Genomic DNA, 17,045 nt, shown 5'->3' on the forward strand with positions numbered 1-17,045 from the left:
TAAATACAAAGAAGGAGCAGGAGAAGGGCAGCACTTATTCTGATGCAGGTGTCCTTTGGGTTACAACGTATCATTCCTTTTTTTTCAACCTTCTCCCTCTACACAGTTTGAGGGGTAGGGTGGCTCTCGAAGAATCAGAGTCAATACACACCAGAGTTGTTGCCCTCTTTTTTCATGCATCCTGCTGACTTCCTCTTACCCCTGCTCCTGATAGAAGAGGGAAGGGAATATTCCTATGGCAGAGAAAAACATGTTTTAGGATCCAGACAGCAGCTGCACATGGTCTAGAAGTCAAGGGGAAGCTCTGTCCAGAATCAGCCTGGATCTTTAAATGTTTCCCTGCTTTGATTCACCATCCTCTGGGGGGGAGCAGAAGAGATAGAACTATGACTAATAGGTGACTTGGAGAAGACCTGAGCACCTTTGGTGTTCTCCAAGCCAAGGGCTGAAGGCTGCCTAATGTGATCCAGGTGCAAGGGAATATGTAACTCGGTGCTACTGTAGCTGCACTCACAGTCCATCCTCCTTGCTGCAGCAGGCAGATGGTCTCAGCCAGAAGGAGCTCGCAGGATGTTGACCTCTCTCCCTTAAGCAGACTGCCATGCCTTCCTAACACTCCAGTGCACTGGTAACAGGTGACAATGGGATAGCAGCCCCAAGAAGGGTCCCATTCCCAGCCTCCAGGGGTGTCTTAGCAATTGCTCCAGGTGAACTTATTACTGGTAAAAAGTGATGGCTTACCAACCCTGAAGAGCAAGAGAGGGCTGATTCATCCAATCCTTTGCCTCTTGGTTGAAATGAACAAAGGTGCCCATTAGCGCTAATCGGGAGGTTTATTTTTATAGGCGGGTGCCCTGTGCACTGGAACCAGACTGACCATTTATTCAGAGGACATCAAATGCTCAAGGGAGGGTAACAATGTAGGGGCCTGGCTAAATATTAACTGTTGTCTTAGATATGAAAAGCTGCACATCTTATTACCCCTCCCCAGGTCATCTAGTCGCTCTCCTGGCCTGTGTGCCCTGTGTCACCATCAGTGGCAGTGATGCAGATAACAGTAAGATCCAGGTTAGCTGCAGTGCTGGATCTCTTGCCACCTTTGCCTGTCCAACAATTTGCTAAGTGGTAGCAAACAGGGCCCCCATGCGTGCAGAAAGCCAAGCCACAGAAAGTTACTATGGGCAAAGGAGGCATTTACTTCACTCAGAGCTCCCCAGCCTTGCAGGTGTCAGTTGACAGAGACCTGCTAAGCATCATCTAGTCTCTCGGACATGAGCTAATGCCTCTACTGTGCAGCTGCTGATCACACTCCTTGGCTTCTGTTCCCAAGCCCACTTAGGCAGACTATGGAGACCTCCTCTCCATGTGTGTGCTGCCCCTGCCATGGGAATACCATGCAGGGGACAAGGCCAGAGCTAATGATAACAATCAGACTACATTCTCAGGGATTCCACTGACGTGGTCTCCAATGGAGGAGAATCTCCTTCCGGGCAGGGTGGCAACAAATCAGCTGCCAATGAGCCAGAAGAAAGTCAGAGAATGTATATTAACAAAGTTCTTTCCAGAGGTGCATAGTGTAAGTAATGGCACTTGGTGGTGCATCGAGTCTGGTTTCTGAAGCACTTTACACCCTCACAGTGAGAAGCCACCATCTATGCACATTACAGAGCAATATATAGCCGCTACACGATAACTAGTCAACCCAATGAGCTCAGATACCACAGTGACCGAAATAGAAACCTGGTTAGATGGTACTTTTTCCTAGCTTTTCTGCCATCACTTCCCACACCAGCCAGGTCTACACTATGTGGTAAAGTCAGTTTAAGATATGCCATTCCAGCTATGACAATTGCATAGCTGGAATCAATGTATTGTAGATTGATTTTTTCTGGTGGTCCTCACAGTGGGAAGTCAACAGAAGAAACTCTCCTGTTGACCTCTCTTATGCCTCATGACAGTGATGAACACCAGGGTCAAGAGTAAGGCCCTGATGGTTTAATTTAGCAGGTCCCCACTAGAGACTAAATCAATCTCTGGAAGACTGACTGCAATTGAGTTGATCTTCCAGTAAATATAGACATACTCACATACACTAGAACCAGGATATTTGCTGAGACACTGAAGTTTTCCTCTTTTGTGTTCTCCTCAAAATGCCTTGAGTTCCTTCATTTGTTGCAGATGCTGGTGTAGCATCCCCATAATAGCAGACTGTACTGCACATGAGAAGGCTGTATGTAGATTACAGTCCTTTTCCTCCACCCCCATTCACCATCTGAAGTTGCAGGGAGTTGTGTGCATGATTCCAAGAGAGGCCTTGCCTTAAGTTCACTCTGAATCAGTCCCCCTGCTGGCCCTTATCTCTCAGGGCTTTCCTAGTCCTCTCATAAAGAGTCAAAAGGGATAAGAGACTTCACTTTCAAATGCCCTTCAGGTATACACAGCTTCGTTTCTCAGTAATAAATGCAGCTGTGCTTTCTGTGTGTTACTAGGTCTATGAGCAAATACATCGATAATCAGTACTTGGATGCTGCTACAACTGATGGCAGTGAATACAGATTGAAGAGGAGGAGAATGTTAAATCTGGAGATCAGCCTAAACCCAGACCACAAATGGGAACCTTCTGGCCTCTGTATTCTGATGTGGAGCTGAATTTCACAGCTCAGACACAGCTCTTCATCAAACATTGGGCACATTTCACGGACAATTTTTGTTATTGTAGAATATGACAGGCAGCACCTAGGGAACCACTAAAATGTGTAGGAAGGGCTCTATTGTCTGTCTCATCCCCTGTATCTTCAGGGTATGTTATCAAAGGAAAGCCTTCCTAAGAAAGGGAATAAGGGTCTTCATTCCTGGCCCTTCTTGTGGAACCATTTTGTGGCTAAATGCTGTCTGATCAGGATGTACCAGGGAACCTGCTCCAAACTCCCCTTCCTCCAGAATGTCATCTTCATGATTGCTGATGGCTCTTTTTCAGAATTGGAACCCATGACTCTGTTTTGTGTTCAATCACCCGGTCTCCACGGCGCTCCCTTGCGGAGAGCAGGACAGAAGCAGCCCTCCCCACAAGAACCCTGCCACTGCAGGACATCGGCTTCTGCCTCATCTATATCCAGGAGTGTGAGGATGTCAGACATTTTGTTTATACAGCTCTGGCTCTGCTGTTTCTCCAGCTTGGGATGGGTCCTGAAGGGTGACTGCCCTCAGCCCCACCCCGTACATCCTCAGCCCCCACCCCCACCCCAAGCCAGGACTCCTCACACCTTGCCCTGGGTCCCCTTGGGGCTGTCAGCCCCACTCCCCCCCCCACCCCCAAAACATCTGAAACGAAGTCCCTAGTGGTCAAACCATCCTTTCTGTCTCACCACACGTCACAGAGACAGATAGGAGGTCAGTGGCAATCTGTAGATTTAACACTAGAATCCTTCCCTTTGAATGGAGCAACTCAGTTGCAGGCCCTTTGCAAACAAACAAACAAACAAAAACAAAAAACCACAAAAGGAAGCCTCTGGGAATCGAATTTGTGTTGCGGGGTGACTGGAAGGGTTTCAAAGGGAGGACCTTCTGAATGCTGTGCTCTCCCATTATCCACTTAATTTGGACTGATCCCAACTAGGACCTTTGATGACTTTCTACATCCTTCCTGGTGTTTGTCAAGATCATGTATACACTGCCATCATCCCAGGGACTGGCGAACTGTTCCTCCTGAATGCCTAATTAAGCCCCCATTAGCATTTCTTATAGAGAGCAGATGCAGCCTTTCCATCCCAGCAAACAATGCCATCTGTTGTTCCCCTGCTGTAATTTCCATCTGAAAGTGTGCTCTGGGTTCTATATTTAATAGCAGATGTTTGTAACTGCCAAAAAGAGTAAGGTTTATATTTGGCACGGGGAGGGGTTTCTCCTCCCTTTGAAGGGAACAGGCGGATGTTTTGTTTCTCTTTTTATCAAACACCAATTTACTGTGAGTGTACGATGCAAGACTGACAGCTCAGGAATCTCCACTCCTCTCTCCTCGGCATAGGTACAGCATAAGCCAGAACAATGCCAGCTTCCACCACAACTCCCTTTGCCAACCCGCCTCTGCTCTGAACTAAAGACTGTATCTAAGCAACAATTTTTCTGCAAAATGTTCTTATAATTGCTAATAGCAGAACAGCTTTCCAGGTGTAACAATGTCATGAATACTAACACACGGAAAGCTCCCAATGCTACTGGTGTTTGTATTACTGTGCTGTTACCTCCTCTGGGCACAGGAACTCCCTGGTGTTAGCAGCACTAGAAAATATTGACCAAATACCCAAGCGCAGACATGGCTCCAGAGAACTGCTTATTTTCCATGGCCTCTTCAATCCTTGACTTGTTGGCTGTGACTGCCAACAAGGAGGCATTTTTTTGTAGTAGGAGCTGGACTGAGACCCACTAATGAATTTTACACAGACCACCTCTCTACTGAGAGCAAGTGGAGTGAGATCAATGACCTTGAGGGAAAAGAAGCTGAATCCCATTACTGTACTTAGCCCTGTTAGCAATTGAGTTTCCCAGAATGGAAATGATGAGTGACAAACAAAAGCAGGAAAACCAAAAACTTACAAAGAAGCCAGCAAAGGTTCTGGGCCGATTTTAATCTCTCCTGTTACTTCTGAAAACATTAGTAATGTTACCTACATAGTTCAGTTGATTTACTGCTGTTGTGTCCTCATGGGTCTTTCTTTGGCTCCATTGATGATAACCAGAAGGCTGCTTACATGTGTGTTCAATGATACAGGCCCAATGATCACAGCAGACCCCATGAAGTTCCCCAAAGACCACAGACCAGATAAGGATTGAAGGTGCCCCACCAAGGTTATTGCCAAGCAAGGTACAAATAACAGTTGTCAAGTATAGTATACTGTACTGATACACTGCACAGAAGTACCTGCAGCAATGGACTAATGCAGTCCTTGGGAATTCACTGCCCTACCTAGGTCAGACAAAGACAGTCCCCAAGACATCACGTTATATACAGGTACAAACAAAGCACTCCTCACTGCTGACGTGTCAGGTTAGCACCCTCTGATGTAGTCAGGTTACCACCTTCTGACACTAGTTAGATACCACCCATTGCCCTGTAGCGTGTGGTTTGGTTAGATCATCTCTTAACTATCACTCTGCCCTTTTAGACCCTTTCCTCAACTTAGGTCTGTATCTGTGAGGAGTAGGAACCACAGTCCTTTTTAATGAGCTGGTTGTACCTTATAATTTCAACTTATGAGCTGTACCAACTATCTTTCTACAACTGGCCCAATTACTAGTGAGTGTCCTGTATCCTCAGCCCTGTCTACCAACTTCTGTTAGCAGAGGCTGGCCTCTTGCTCACAGCTTAGCTTTACTTTTGGCTATGTTTTGTCCATTGTTGCTAGGCCTCAGGCCTTGGACCTCAAACCAGGCCTGTGCTGTGTAGGCTTAGGCCTTCCATCTTACTACAACCTACTTCCACGGTAGCAAAATCTAGTTAGCTGGGTGACAAGAACTGGTGGATGCAGGAAATGGGCTAGAAGAAAACCCTGAACAATATCAAATTTTGGGAAAGTTAGGATCCAGGCTGGAAGTTGGTAACATGGGCCAGTTTCCATAATGGACAGAATCGCTCACAGTTCTGAGACATTTTGAACTTGCTCTAAAGTCTTTGAGTTGGGTCCCTTTCAAGTGAGGTTCAAACTGAAAAAGCGTGATGGTAACTAGATCTGGTCAAGGAATAGGGGAAAACATTCAAAGGCCTTTTTTTTTTAATTTGTGTTCTTGTCTTTTGAATTTTGAAAAACAAAAGCACTTCAATCCATTGTCTAGCTGGTCAAGAAAAGGTCTGGTGAGGGGGGAATGTAGTCAGCATTTCTCTACCTTTTTTTTTTCAGATGTCTAAATTTTAATCACGTTTTTTAATGTCAGTTTGGTTTTCAAATGCTGACCGTACAATTGACAAATCAAAGGAAGCCCATGGGAGGGGTGATGTGTTGTAATAGTGCAGAAGAGCTCTCCCAGCCTGGAGGGATTCTCCACTCTAGATCACCTCCAAGGTGCTGACTTTAAACCCCAGAGTGGTTGAAGCCATCTCTGGAAATGTCCCTTTCTTCCCTTAGGGAGGAGCTGCTCTGTTTTCCTCTGCAGTTGAAGCCCTTAGAAAATCCTCTGTGGGGCTCGAGATGGATTTTTTTTCTACTGGGTTCCTCCCACTGCTGCCCTCCTCACTCTCTTGCCTGTGGCCAGGTGCCACCACGTGCAGCTCCTGCTGCCTCTTTCCATGCCAGATTCACTCTAGCAGTTTGTTCTGTTGTCCAGCTACCTGCCTGTCTGATAGCTCGCTGGTATGAGCATTGACCCTGTAAATCCAGGTTTGTGTGCTCAGTCCTTGAGGAAGCCCTGGTGGGGTCTGGGCCAAACAGATTTAAAAAAAAAAATCTGTGAGGGATGATGCTTGGTCCTGCTGTGAGTGCAGAAGACTGGCCTTGGTGGTGTCTCAAGATCCCTTCCAGTTCTATGATAGGTCTGTGTGGTGCCTGCTGTGTTCACATTACCAAGAAACTTGTAGGTGGGTGCCTCCCCAACACAATGAAGAAGCTATCAGTTTTCAGGCTGCTACGCCTTTCATTTATGATAATGTTGTGTGTGACTGGGAGGCAGTTCCTTTAAAATGTTAGTCTTAGCCAGTTCCATAAACCCATCCTCTCAAAGCCCGTACTAGGACAGTTGCTATGAATTACCCCTCCCACTTCCCTCAGTTACAGAAGAATGGGTGTCAGTCTGAGTTCACACACAGCTTGTGGAGATAAGGACTTTGCCAGCTTGAGCAGAATTAACAGTTGCTACATTAACGAAGGGTCCTGTCGTTGCTGTTACAGATCCAGACTAACACGGCTACCCCTCCGATACTTGGCAGTTGCTACATTATGCTCCTTGATGGTTCTTTTATAGTCTGGAGCAGCTGCATGAGACTCAACTGCAAAGGGAAAATTCAGTTTAGTTTGGTCTTTAACTGTTGCATTGTGCCATTGTTCACAGATGATTTCTGGGTGCCACATCTGCCATCCTGCTCAAGAATCTGCTTGTCATCTACAACACCTCATTAAACTAATGAACTAATTTCACCCACTAGAGTACAGAAAGCCAGGGTGAACCTAAGTTGCATTTCTTAACAGTACTGTTGTATTACCCCCTGGGGGTTAGTGCAGGGAGGTGGGGGAGGTGCAATATGACAGTAACTTTAAGAAATGTAAGTGTGAGGTGGCGTGCAGGGGGCTGAGGGTTGAAGTGTTTGTGGAGGGGTGAAGGAGTCAGGGTTGGGGGGTGAGGAGGGGCTCAGGGCAGGGGATTGAGGATGTGGAGGGTACAGGATACTATCTGAGGCAGGACTCTGAACATCCCCCTTCCCTCTGCCACCGACTTCAGTCCTATGGACTTGATCTGTCAGTTTTTATTGCAATTTTTCTTTGTGGTCCTCTGTACTTATCAATGTCAGTCTGTATTGGGAATGAGATTGATCTGAACCAGTGGGTCTGTCCCACAAAAGCTCATCACTGAATAAATCATTTTGCTAGTCTTTAAAGTGCTACCTTTCTGCTGCTTTGTTTTGAAGGGTACAGGAGTCAAGGTTGGAGCTGGGGGTATGAGAATGAGTTCAGGGCAGGTGGCTAGAGGTGGTGCAGCAGTCAGGGTTGGGGGATGTGAGGACAGGCTTAGGGCAGAGGGTTGGGAGGTGCGTGGAGGGGTATAGAAATCAGGGCTGGGGGTGTCGAAGGGCTCAGGGCACAGGGTTGGTGTATGCAGGGTGCAGGAGTCAGAGCAGAGGTCTCGGGGGAGTGCAGAGAAGTAAGGGGGGCCTTTAGGGAAGGCTGGGGGGCTTGAAGCTTCCCTTATACCTACTGAAGGCTTCTTGCTTGCTGCTCCCCTTCCATCATTGTCAAGGAGCAAGAGGAGTGCTCACAGTATCTGTCCCTCACTCCTCTGTCCTCTCCTCCTGGACAGGAGGGAGAAGACAGCAGGGATACTGTGAGCTGACAGAGAGGAAGGGGCACAGCAAGCAACAAGCAGTATTGGTAGGAATGTGGGGGTTAGGGGGCTTCAGTCCCCTAACCTCTCTAAATGGCACCCTGGGGGAGGGGACTCAGGGCTGGGGGAAGTCCTAGACCAGTGGGGTGGGCACAGCCCCAGCCAGTCCCCTTCACCTGCCTACCTGCCTGCTGTTTAGCCCTGTAGCGTGCAGGAGAGCCCCAGGGACCCAAGTGAGAGTGAGCTGTGCCTCCTCCTGCAGTGGCATGCCCCAGCCGGCTCTTACCGGAGCAGCACAGCAGGGCACACACCACGTCACTTTCACCTCTGCAGAGACCTCTGAAGCAGCAGCTTTGCTGGGAAATGACAGAATTCTAAGGGTTAATTTCCATTGGTTTGGCACAGCCTGCTGAAATGCAGGGAGCAAGGATGTAAAACAGTTCGATGTGCCATAGCTGTTGCACAGAGCACATGGTCCCTGCTACCTGTAGCGACACGATGTTATCCCATTTCTACCCAGGAGGAAGTATAAGACTACATTTTCTCATATAGCTTTTTATTGGGGCTGTTGCTTCAATAAATCCCCTTATTAGCCATCTCCTCCTCTAACCCACTTTGCAGACTGGGCTCTGCAGGCAGTGCCTTCTCATGAGTCACCAGCAGGAAACAGGGACAAGTAGAGGCATAAGTAGCTATGGTAGTAAACTCACAGAGAACTCTTCTGGATTTGAGCAAAGGGTTTGCAGGCAGCCGTTTAATATCCTCCACTTGATTTTAGAAATGCCCCTGTCACATTGGGGACAGGATACTTTCACTGGACCACTAGCCTGGCTGGGTGTGCTCAGTAAAGTTGCTCATTCTTGAATGTAATACTGACCCTTATTTCCTGCAACAAACCTCGGTACCAACTCTGCCCATATATCTACACCAGGGACACCATCACAGGACCTAACCACATCAACCACACCATCAGGGGCTCATTCACCGGCACATCTGCTAATGTAATATATGCCATCAGTGCCAGCAATGCCCCTCCGCCATATACATTGGATAAACTGGACAGTCTCTATGTAAAAGAATACATTGACACAAATCAGATGTCAGGAACCGTAGTGTACAAAAGCCTGTAGAACACTTCAATCTCCCTGGACACTCAGTAGCAGATTTAAAAGTAGCCATACTGCAACAAAAACACTGCAAAAACAAGTATCAGAGGGTAGCCGTGTTAGTCTGGATCTGCAAAAGCAACGAGGGGTCCTGTGGCACCTTATAGACTAACAGAAATGTATGAGCATAAGCATTCATGGGCAAAGACCCACTTCGTCAGATGCAAAACAGGCTCCAAAGAGAAACTGCAGAGCTACAATTCATTTGCAAAGTTGACACCAACAATAAAGGATGGAACAGAGACTTAGAGCGGCTGGCCAATTGCAAAAGCAGTTTCTCCTCTTTTGGTGTTTACACCTCCACATCAGCTACTGGAAAGGGGCCACATTCTCCCTGACTGAACTGACCTCCTCAACTCTGGCCTTTCCCTTGACTGGTACTCCCTCCTTTTCATGAGCCTGTATAATTAGACCTGCCTCTGGAATCTCCACTACATGGATCTGATGAAGTGGCTCTTTGCCCACAAAAGCTTATACTCCAAAATATCTGTTAATCTAAAGGTGCCACAGGACTTCTCATTGTTTTGACCCTTATTGTAAGCTCCCTATTTTGCACTACTGAAAGCAGAAGGGTGTCAGCCAAGGGAAGTGAAGGAGGCAATGGTAGGAGAGAGGGCAGTTCTCTCCTTGTGCCCTGGATGCTCCTTTTCAGCCTAAAGTGCACTTTGTTTAGCATCAGAGCATGTTAGGAAAAACTACTTCACCAGGAGGGTGGTGAAGCATTGGGATGTGTTGCCTAGAAAGGTGGTGGATTCTCCATCCCTTGAGGTTTTTAAGTCCCGGCTGGACAAGGTCCTGGCTGGGATGACTTAGTGGGGGTTGATCCTGCTTGAAGCAGGGGGCTGGACTAGATGACCTCCTGAGGTCCCTTCCAGCCCTGTGAGTCTGTGATTCTGTTACATTATTTTTCAAGAGAAAAAAAATCCAGATTGTGGAGCAAATTTCAAATACAAGTTTTTCATGACTCTAGGCCAAATATGGAATACTACCACTACTTGTCAATATAAATTAATACTTTTACACAACATAAGTGATTTTCATCTAGAGATCTCAAAACACTTTACAAATTAGATAAATTATTATCCCTATCTTTCAGCTAGGAAAACTAAGGGTCGGAATGATATAGTGATTTGCTGCAGCCACTCAACCAGCCAGTGACTGAGACAGGAATGAAAGCCAGCATCCGATGCCTATTTTTGAAGTAGATGCCTATTAAAGCTCCCGTGTACTGAAGCAGCCAGGAAATCTCACTGAGAACGTGGTCAGTTTAAGAAATCAGCCCTGACTTTGGCTGAGACTTTTATCGCCGACTTTGTGTTTGTCTTTTCTGTGCTGGCCAGGAGTGGGGAGTGCTAGGCAACAAGGGAGCACAGTATGATGTTTTTCCTTCTCTGTGTGGAGTTAGGGTTGATCATTTTAGCTGCACAGAACTTGAGAGGCCAAAAGGTCCTGCCCAGCATATATTTTACACGTAGGACAAGAGTAGCAGATTCAGGTTTGAGGCTGCTCCATAGCACATTGTGTGAAGCCCAGCACTTGAGTAGCATAGGCTGCAGATGAGGACTGAAGTGCATTGACAGGGTGGTGTGGGAGACAGAGGGTCTGCTGCAGGGTGGGACCAGTACTCCCTGTAAGCTGAGCCCTTGGGAGAAATTCAGGTGCCCTCCAGCTCATTGGCAGAGCATCCACAGCTGGCAGCATGTGTTTCTATTTGTGGTGCATGTCTGCACATGTCTTGGTGCACGTAACAGCATTTATTCCACACAAGGGTGGGAAAAAACAGAGGGAACATTGGTGGGGACTGGAGGCTATTATAAGAGTGCTATGGGGGGGGCGGCTCCACAGGCGCAACAGCAGAGGCTAGGGTGCTGTAAGCTCACACAAAGCGCTGCCAGCGAAGCAGGAGGAAGGGGAGGGTAGCGGTCAGCCCCAGGTGCATTGGCATAGCTGGGGCGGACAGCCAGGCTGCAGAACAAGCCTGGCATTAGGAAGGGCGGGTGCAGGCTGGCATCCGAGACCAGCCGTCCTGCACTAGGCGCTGAAGCTGCCTTGGTTCCCCTGCCGTTGGAGCTCCCACCTACCCCCTCCCGCTGCCCTCCTCCTCCGGCCGGGCTCACGGGGTCCTCTACCTTTAAGAATCACGGGGGACAGGGGAGGAGCCAATAATCAGCCCAACCTCCTAACTCCGCCCAGCACCATCTTCCTCTCATGCGATTGGTCCACTCTGCTATTGCACCCGCCCTCTCCTTTACAGGCGTTCCCTCTGGCTATCTTCCCTATCAATCACAGTGTGGCAGCTCTGATTGGTCGCCCCGAGGGTTGTCTCCTCCTCCGTCTTGGAAAGTAGTTAGTGTCAAGCCTGTGGTTACGTTGTATCTAGGGAGGGAGAGTTCCCGGGGGGTGGGGTCCCTGGCAGCATGGGCACCAGCCCGGCGGGGGAGCTGCAGTGACCTGGGGCCACGCGAAGACCCTGGGGCGGATTTCTGAGCCGTGAGTATCTAGCGGGGTAGCTTCGGCTCCATGCCCCGCCCTGCCCCGGAGGGAGGCAGCCTGGAGCGTGGGGGGTGGTGGGTGCGTTGGTTCCCAGCGCCTGGGACAGCGCAGCAGCTTTGTCTCGGAGTCCGTAGCGCAGTTCAGGAGGCTGTGAGACAGGAGGAGCTGCAGTGAGTGCGCTCAACCGGCAGGAGATTCGTTGACATCTTTTCCCTCTTTGCAGGAGTGTTTGGATAATCTTGGAAGTAGACTTCCGGGGGGGGCCGGGGGGGGGAGGGGAATCTTAATGTTACAAATTGCCGGGGGGGTTGGAAGGAAAATCTATTTGCTCCGATTTACCCTCCTGCTCTGGATTTCCTGTAATAGCTACTCAGTTTACTACAGGTATTCGTGTCTGAGCACCTGAATGCTCCAGACTTTGTCCGCGGGGTCCGGATCTTCACTGGTTAATCAGGCTGTCTTATTAGATCTAAATTCATGTTTATTAAACTGTGCCGCTGGAGGTGTGGAAAGAGCTAATAATACGGTGTCAGACTATTAGGTGAAAGTGGGAACCCAGCATGCTGTCTGGGTAATTGGATGTATTACTCCCTTGTAATCCTGGAGCTTTGTACGGGTTGTATATGCTTAGAATGTTAGCAGTGAAATATTTACCACATGCTTGGGACATAGCTTTGATTAAAGTGACCATTCACCTGTAGTCTACAAATGCAGCAATAACTGTTTAGTTTTTTTGAGTCTGAATGTTTCTCTGTAAAACTACTTATGGGTCAATGGACCCAGCCCCAGTGATCCTCCCAATAAAATAATGAGATGAAGAAATAGCTGTGGCAGTGCTGTTCTGAAAGTTAGCTATTGTCTGTAAACTGTTGATTCAAATGGATGCATTATGTACTGTTCTGACAGCATCTACCATGTCACCCTGGCTTTCCTTGGGTTCCTCTGATACTTTAAAAGTTTATAGTGTCAAGGAGTGTGGTTATCACCAGGCCCTGTACCCCATCCACAGTCAGCTGTGGCTGTCATCCAGCAGGTAGAACAGAAGGTTTACTAGTTGACAGGGACACAGCATAGAACAGATTTATCAGCACAGAAACCAGAAGCAGTCAGTACAATCCATTTTGGGGAGAGTGGGCCCAGAGGGGGTCCCTGAGCCATGGCCCTAGCCCTCCTTTCTCCCTCTCCAGCCAGACCAGATTTTCCTACTCAACAGCCCAGTTCCAATTCAAACCAGCCAGGCCTCTCCTCCCTCTTTTGTCCTGTTTCTGGGGAGGAAAGGTGTCACCTGGTTACCTTGGTTGCAAAGAGCATGCAGGGCCATTGCCTGTGCATGAGAAGTCATCACACCGAAACTTGCATCACCACTATGTACTGAAGCTGTGCCTGGGGAAACTGATATCTGAGAGGTAGCCGTGTTAGTCTGTATCTTTGAAAACAGGAAGAAGTCTTGTGGCACCTTATGGACAAACAGATATTTTGGAGCATAAGCTTTTATGGGCAAAGGCCCACTTTATCTTATGAAGCGGGTCTTTGCCCACGAAAGCTTATGCTGCAAAATATCTGTTAGTCTATAAGGTGCCACGGCACTTCTTGTTGTTCACATAGGGAAATTGAGGCACACACCTCCAGTTGCTATAGAACAGGAGGATGCACATGCAACCTAACCAGGGAAATAAAATCTGCACCTCATCCCCTCACTTTGTCACATACAGCTATATTTTTATAAGTCCATTAACACTGTGATTTCAGTGTTCTTTACACCAAAAAATACCAAACTGTAAGATCAGTGCAATCAGTCCTTTCAGGAGGTGCCATCTGGCTATTAGAGACATCCCTCCATATGGAAATGGCCTGCCCAGTTAATCTCACACCTTTTCCGTTGAGTATCTGGTGAGTTCTCATCTTGTGCTCCTATGCCTGGTGTGACCTCCAGGATCCTGTATACCTTACAACCTCATTTCCATCCTATGGGTGGTCCCTTCAGAGTAGGTGCAATGCATGCTCCAAGATGCGGGGGGCAGGGTCCTTTTGGGAGACACTTGTATTGCTTATTCTTAGAGCCCTTGCGTGGATACAGAATTTGTGTCCACCTCTGCAAGTGCAAAATGATCCATGGATATCTATATCCACAGACATTGATAACTGCAGCTATAAAGTGGATGTCTGCAAATTTGTAGGGTTCTGGAAACAAAATATATATCCACATCTGTATTCACAAAAATGAGATGCAGATATCCATACCCACATCTGTAAATGCAGATAGCTGCAGATTTGCAGGGCTCTCCCTCTTTTCTCTGCCACTCTGATTTTTCCCCTTCCTAGTCCTGTTAGCTCATCGCTGGACTCCTTTCTCCAGAATCTGGCTCCTGTGAGTGTAGGAACTTTTTTTGGGGTGAGGTGGGGTGGCAGTTCTGGAAGAGCCTTCCAGTATCCATTGCCCTCTTCTGTTTGATGTCTCGCATAGAATCTTATCTGAAAATAAATCTTGTCTGCCTCACCTCTTTAACTTTTCTTGCCATCTGCTACCACTTATCTCTGTAGTAGGATTGAAGTTGATGATGTGTGCCGGGCTAAATTTTGTATGGAGACTTGCTGTGCACAATAAGGCTGGATGGGGCAGTCAGTAATAGCTTGCAGTGTTCCTCTATAACGTAGACTCCTTGTCTCATTATTTATATTATCGCAGAACCGATTGCACTGAGAGCTGTACAAACACAGAACAGAAAGATAGCCCTTGCACCAAAGCAACAAGATTTTTTGTGTACAAACCCAGCACCAAATTCACTCCAAAACAATGGCATCCAAACCACAGTGTAAGCATAAAAGACCTGAAACAATGCCACTGAGGAACTAGCTCTTTCTGCCCTCCTACCTAGATATAGGGTAGACGAGAAAATGTTATTAGAGCAAATAGCCAAACTCCATCTCACCCACAGCGTGTGCAAAATTGTTCCCTCCTGTAGCATCTCTCATGCTGTGCTCACCTCACTTTTAAATGGCTCACGTGATGGGGTTTGTACCATGTTCCTAATAAACCTTCACTGCATTTGTAGAAAAGGAGACAGGAGGCCAATTTAATACTGTACAAGCAACTGAGCAGGATAGTTATTGTGTGATGGAAATGGCTGTGGGACAAATTAACTCTTTATACTACTTGTACGCTCTCTGATTTCATGGTGCTGGAGGGAGCACTGTGGATTTGCTGTGTAAAGTCAAGGCCAAGAAAGAGTATGATTTATCACTGATGAGTGATGATCATGTTACTGCCTTGGCAGGGGAAATTGCCTCCTGTACAAACCAAGGGTTTATCTACACTTACCAGGGGATCAACACTTTGGTAATCATAGAATCATAGAACACTAGAACTGGAAGAGACCACAAGGGGTCATCAAGTCCAGTCCCCCGCCCTCATGGCAGGACCAAGCACTGTTACTTGAGACCATCCCCAATAGATGCCTGTCTAACCTGCTCTTAAACATCTCCAGTGATGGAGATTCCACAATCTCCCTAGGTAGTTTTATTCCAGTGTTTAACCACGTTGACAATTAGGAAGTTTTTCCTCATGTCCAACCTAAACCTCCCTTGGTGCAGTTTAAGCCCATTGCTCCATGTTCGATCCTCATAGGCCAAGGAGAACAATTTTTCTCCCTTGTCCTGGTAAACCTCTTTTAGGTACTTGAAAACTGCTATCATGTCTGCTCTAAGTCTTCTCTTTTCTGAACTAAACAAGCCCAGTTTTTTCAGTCTTCCCTCATAGCTCATGTTCTCTAGACCTTTAATCATTCTTGTTGCTGTTGTCTGGATCTTCTCCAATTTCCCTGCATCTTTCTTGAAATGTGGTGCTCAGAACTGGACACTGTACTCCAACTGAGGCCTAGTGGTCGCTGAGTAGAGTGGAAAAATGACTTTCCATGTCTTGCTCTCAACACTCCTGTTAATGCATCTCAGAATCATGTTTGCTTTTTTGCAACAGCATCACACTATTGACTCATACTTAATTTGTGGTCCACTGTGACCCCTAAATCACTTTCTGCAGTATGCCTTCCTAGACACTCATTTCCCATTTTGTATGTAGGAAGCTGACCCTTCCTTCCTGAATTGAGCACTTTGCATTTATCCTTTGAAAATTCCATCCTGTTTATCTCAGATCACTTCTCCAGTTTGTCCAGATCATTTTGAATCCTGACCCTATCCTCCAAAGCAGTTGCAACCTCTCCCAGCTTGGTATCCTCTGCACACCTAATAAGCATACTCTCTATGCCAATATCTAAATTGCTGAAGAAGGTATTGAATAGAAACAGTCCCAAAGCAGACTCCTGTGGAACCCCACTTGTTATGCCCTTCCAGCATGACTGTGAGCCATTAATAACTACTCTCTGAGAACGGTTATTCAGCCAGAATGCACCCACCTCATAATTAGCTCATCTAAGCTTTATTTGCCTGGTTTATTCATAAGATCACGTGAGACTATGTCAAATGCCTTACCAAAGTCTAGGTATACCACATCCATTATGTCTCCCTTAAATACAAGACTTGTTATACTGTCAAAGAAAGCTATCAGTCCCACAGGGATGGATTTAGGGGTCTACAATCAAATGCTGATTGTGCTCTCATTGATTCAGGTACTCCACTGGAAGAAGACGTATAAGGGGAGTTGACCAGAGTGTTTCTCCTGTTGATCCCCTGCAGTGGAGACCCTGCAGCAACTCGAACTAAGGTATGTCGACTCCATCTATGGTATTCACAGAGCTGGAGTTACATCAATTAGGTTGACGTTGCTCCGTCATGTAGACTTGCCCACAGTGGAACTCAAAGTGACTTCACAGATGGCCAGTAATGTTTTCAGAAACATTTAGTGGGTGATAGGATGGTAGAGGAGAGGCAGGATGTGATGGCAACTTGTGAGGGACAGGACAGCACAAGCAGAACAGGGATGGAGACGGGGTGTGAGCAGCACACAAGGTCAGGCAGGTCCAGGGGTAAGTGGAACAGGAGGGGCAGGACCGGGCCATGGGGTCTGTGCTGTTGCAATTGTTCACTAGGCAGATGGGTTGCTGAAAGGGTCAAGATAGAAATACAAATCTCAGAGTCTGTTACTAAGATCCAGATTCATTCTCATTCTTTATGATTGACTTGAGGCAAATATAGTCAATGTCTGCTAGAATGCCTGCTAGGATGTGTGTATCTGTAACAATCTACATCATGCCCCCTTGTGCCACCGTTAACCACCATCACATCAGTGTGTCTTTCCTCATCCACTTTAAATTCCTCATGGTGACTGTTAACACCAATCCAGCAACCAAGGGCTGCTGCATCATCACTTCCACCAGAGCATAGGTACCTTACTTCCCTTGTCCTAGG

General features: G+C 47.2%; 1 protein-coding gene across 2 annotated transcripts in view; it reads left to right on the forward strand.

Annotated features, from left to right (window-relative positions):
- The first annotated feature begins 11,605 nt into the window (after positions 1-11,605).
- Positions 11,606-17,045, forward strand: part of KLHL25 (kelch like family member 25) — a 34,244-nt gene continuing 28,804 nt past the window's right edge. For both annotated transcript variants that reach the window (XM_075006772.1, XM_075006773.1), the window contains exons 1-2: positions 11,606-11,681; positions 16,307-16,401. The gene's annotated coding sequence lies outside the window, so the exon portion shown is untranslated. The remainder of the gene's footprint in view (positions 11,682-16,306; positions 16,402-17,045) is intronic.

The sequence above is a fragment of the Carettochelys insculpta genome, chromosome 12 (genome assembly GCF_033958435.1).
Source record: "Carettochelys insculpta isolate YL-2023 chromosome 12, ASM3395843v1, whole genome shotgun sequence".
In the NCBI taxonomy this organism is placed as follows: domain Eukaryota; kingdom Metazoa; phylum Chordata; order Testudines; family Carettochelyidae; genus Carettochelys; species Carettochelys insculpta.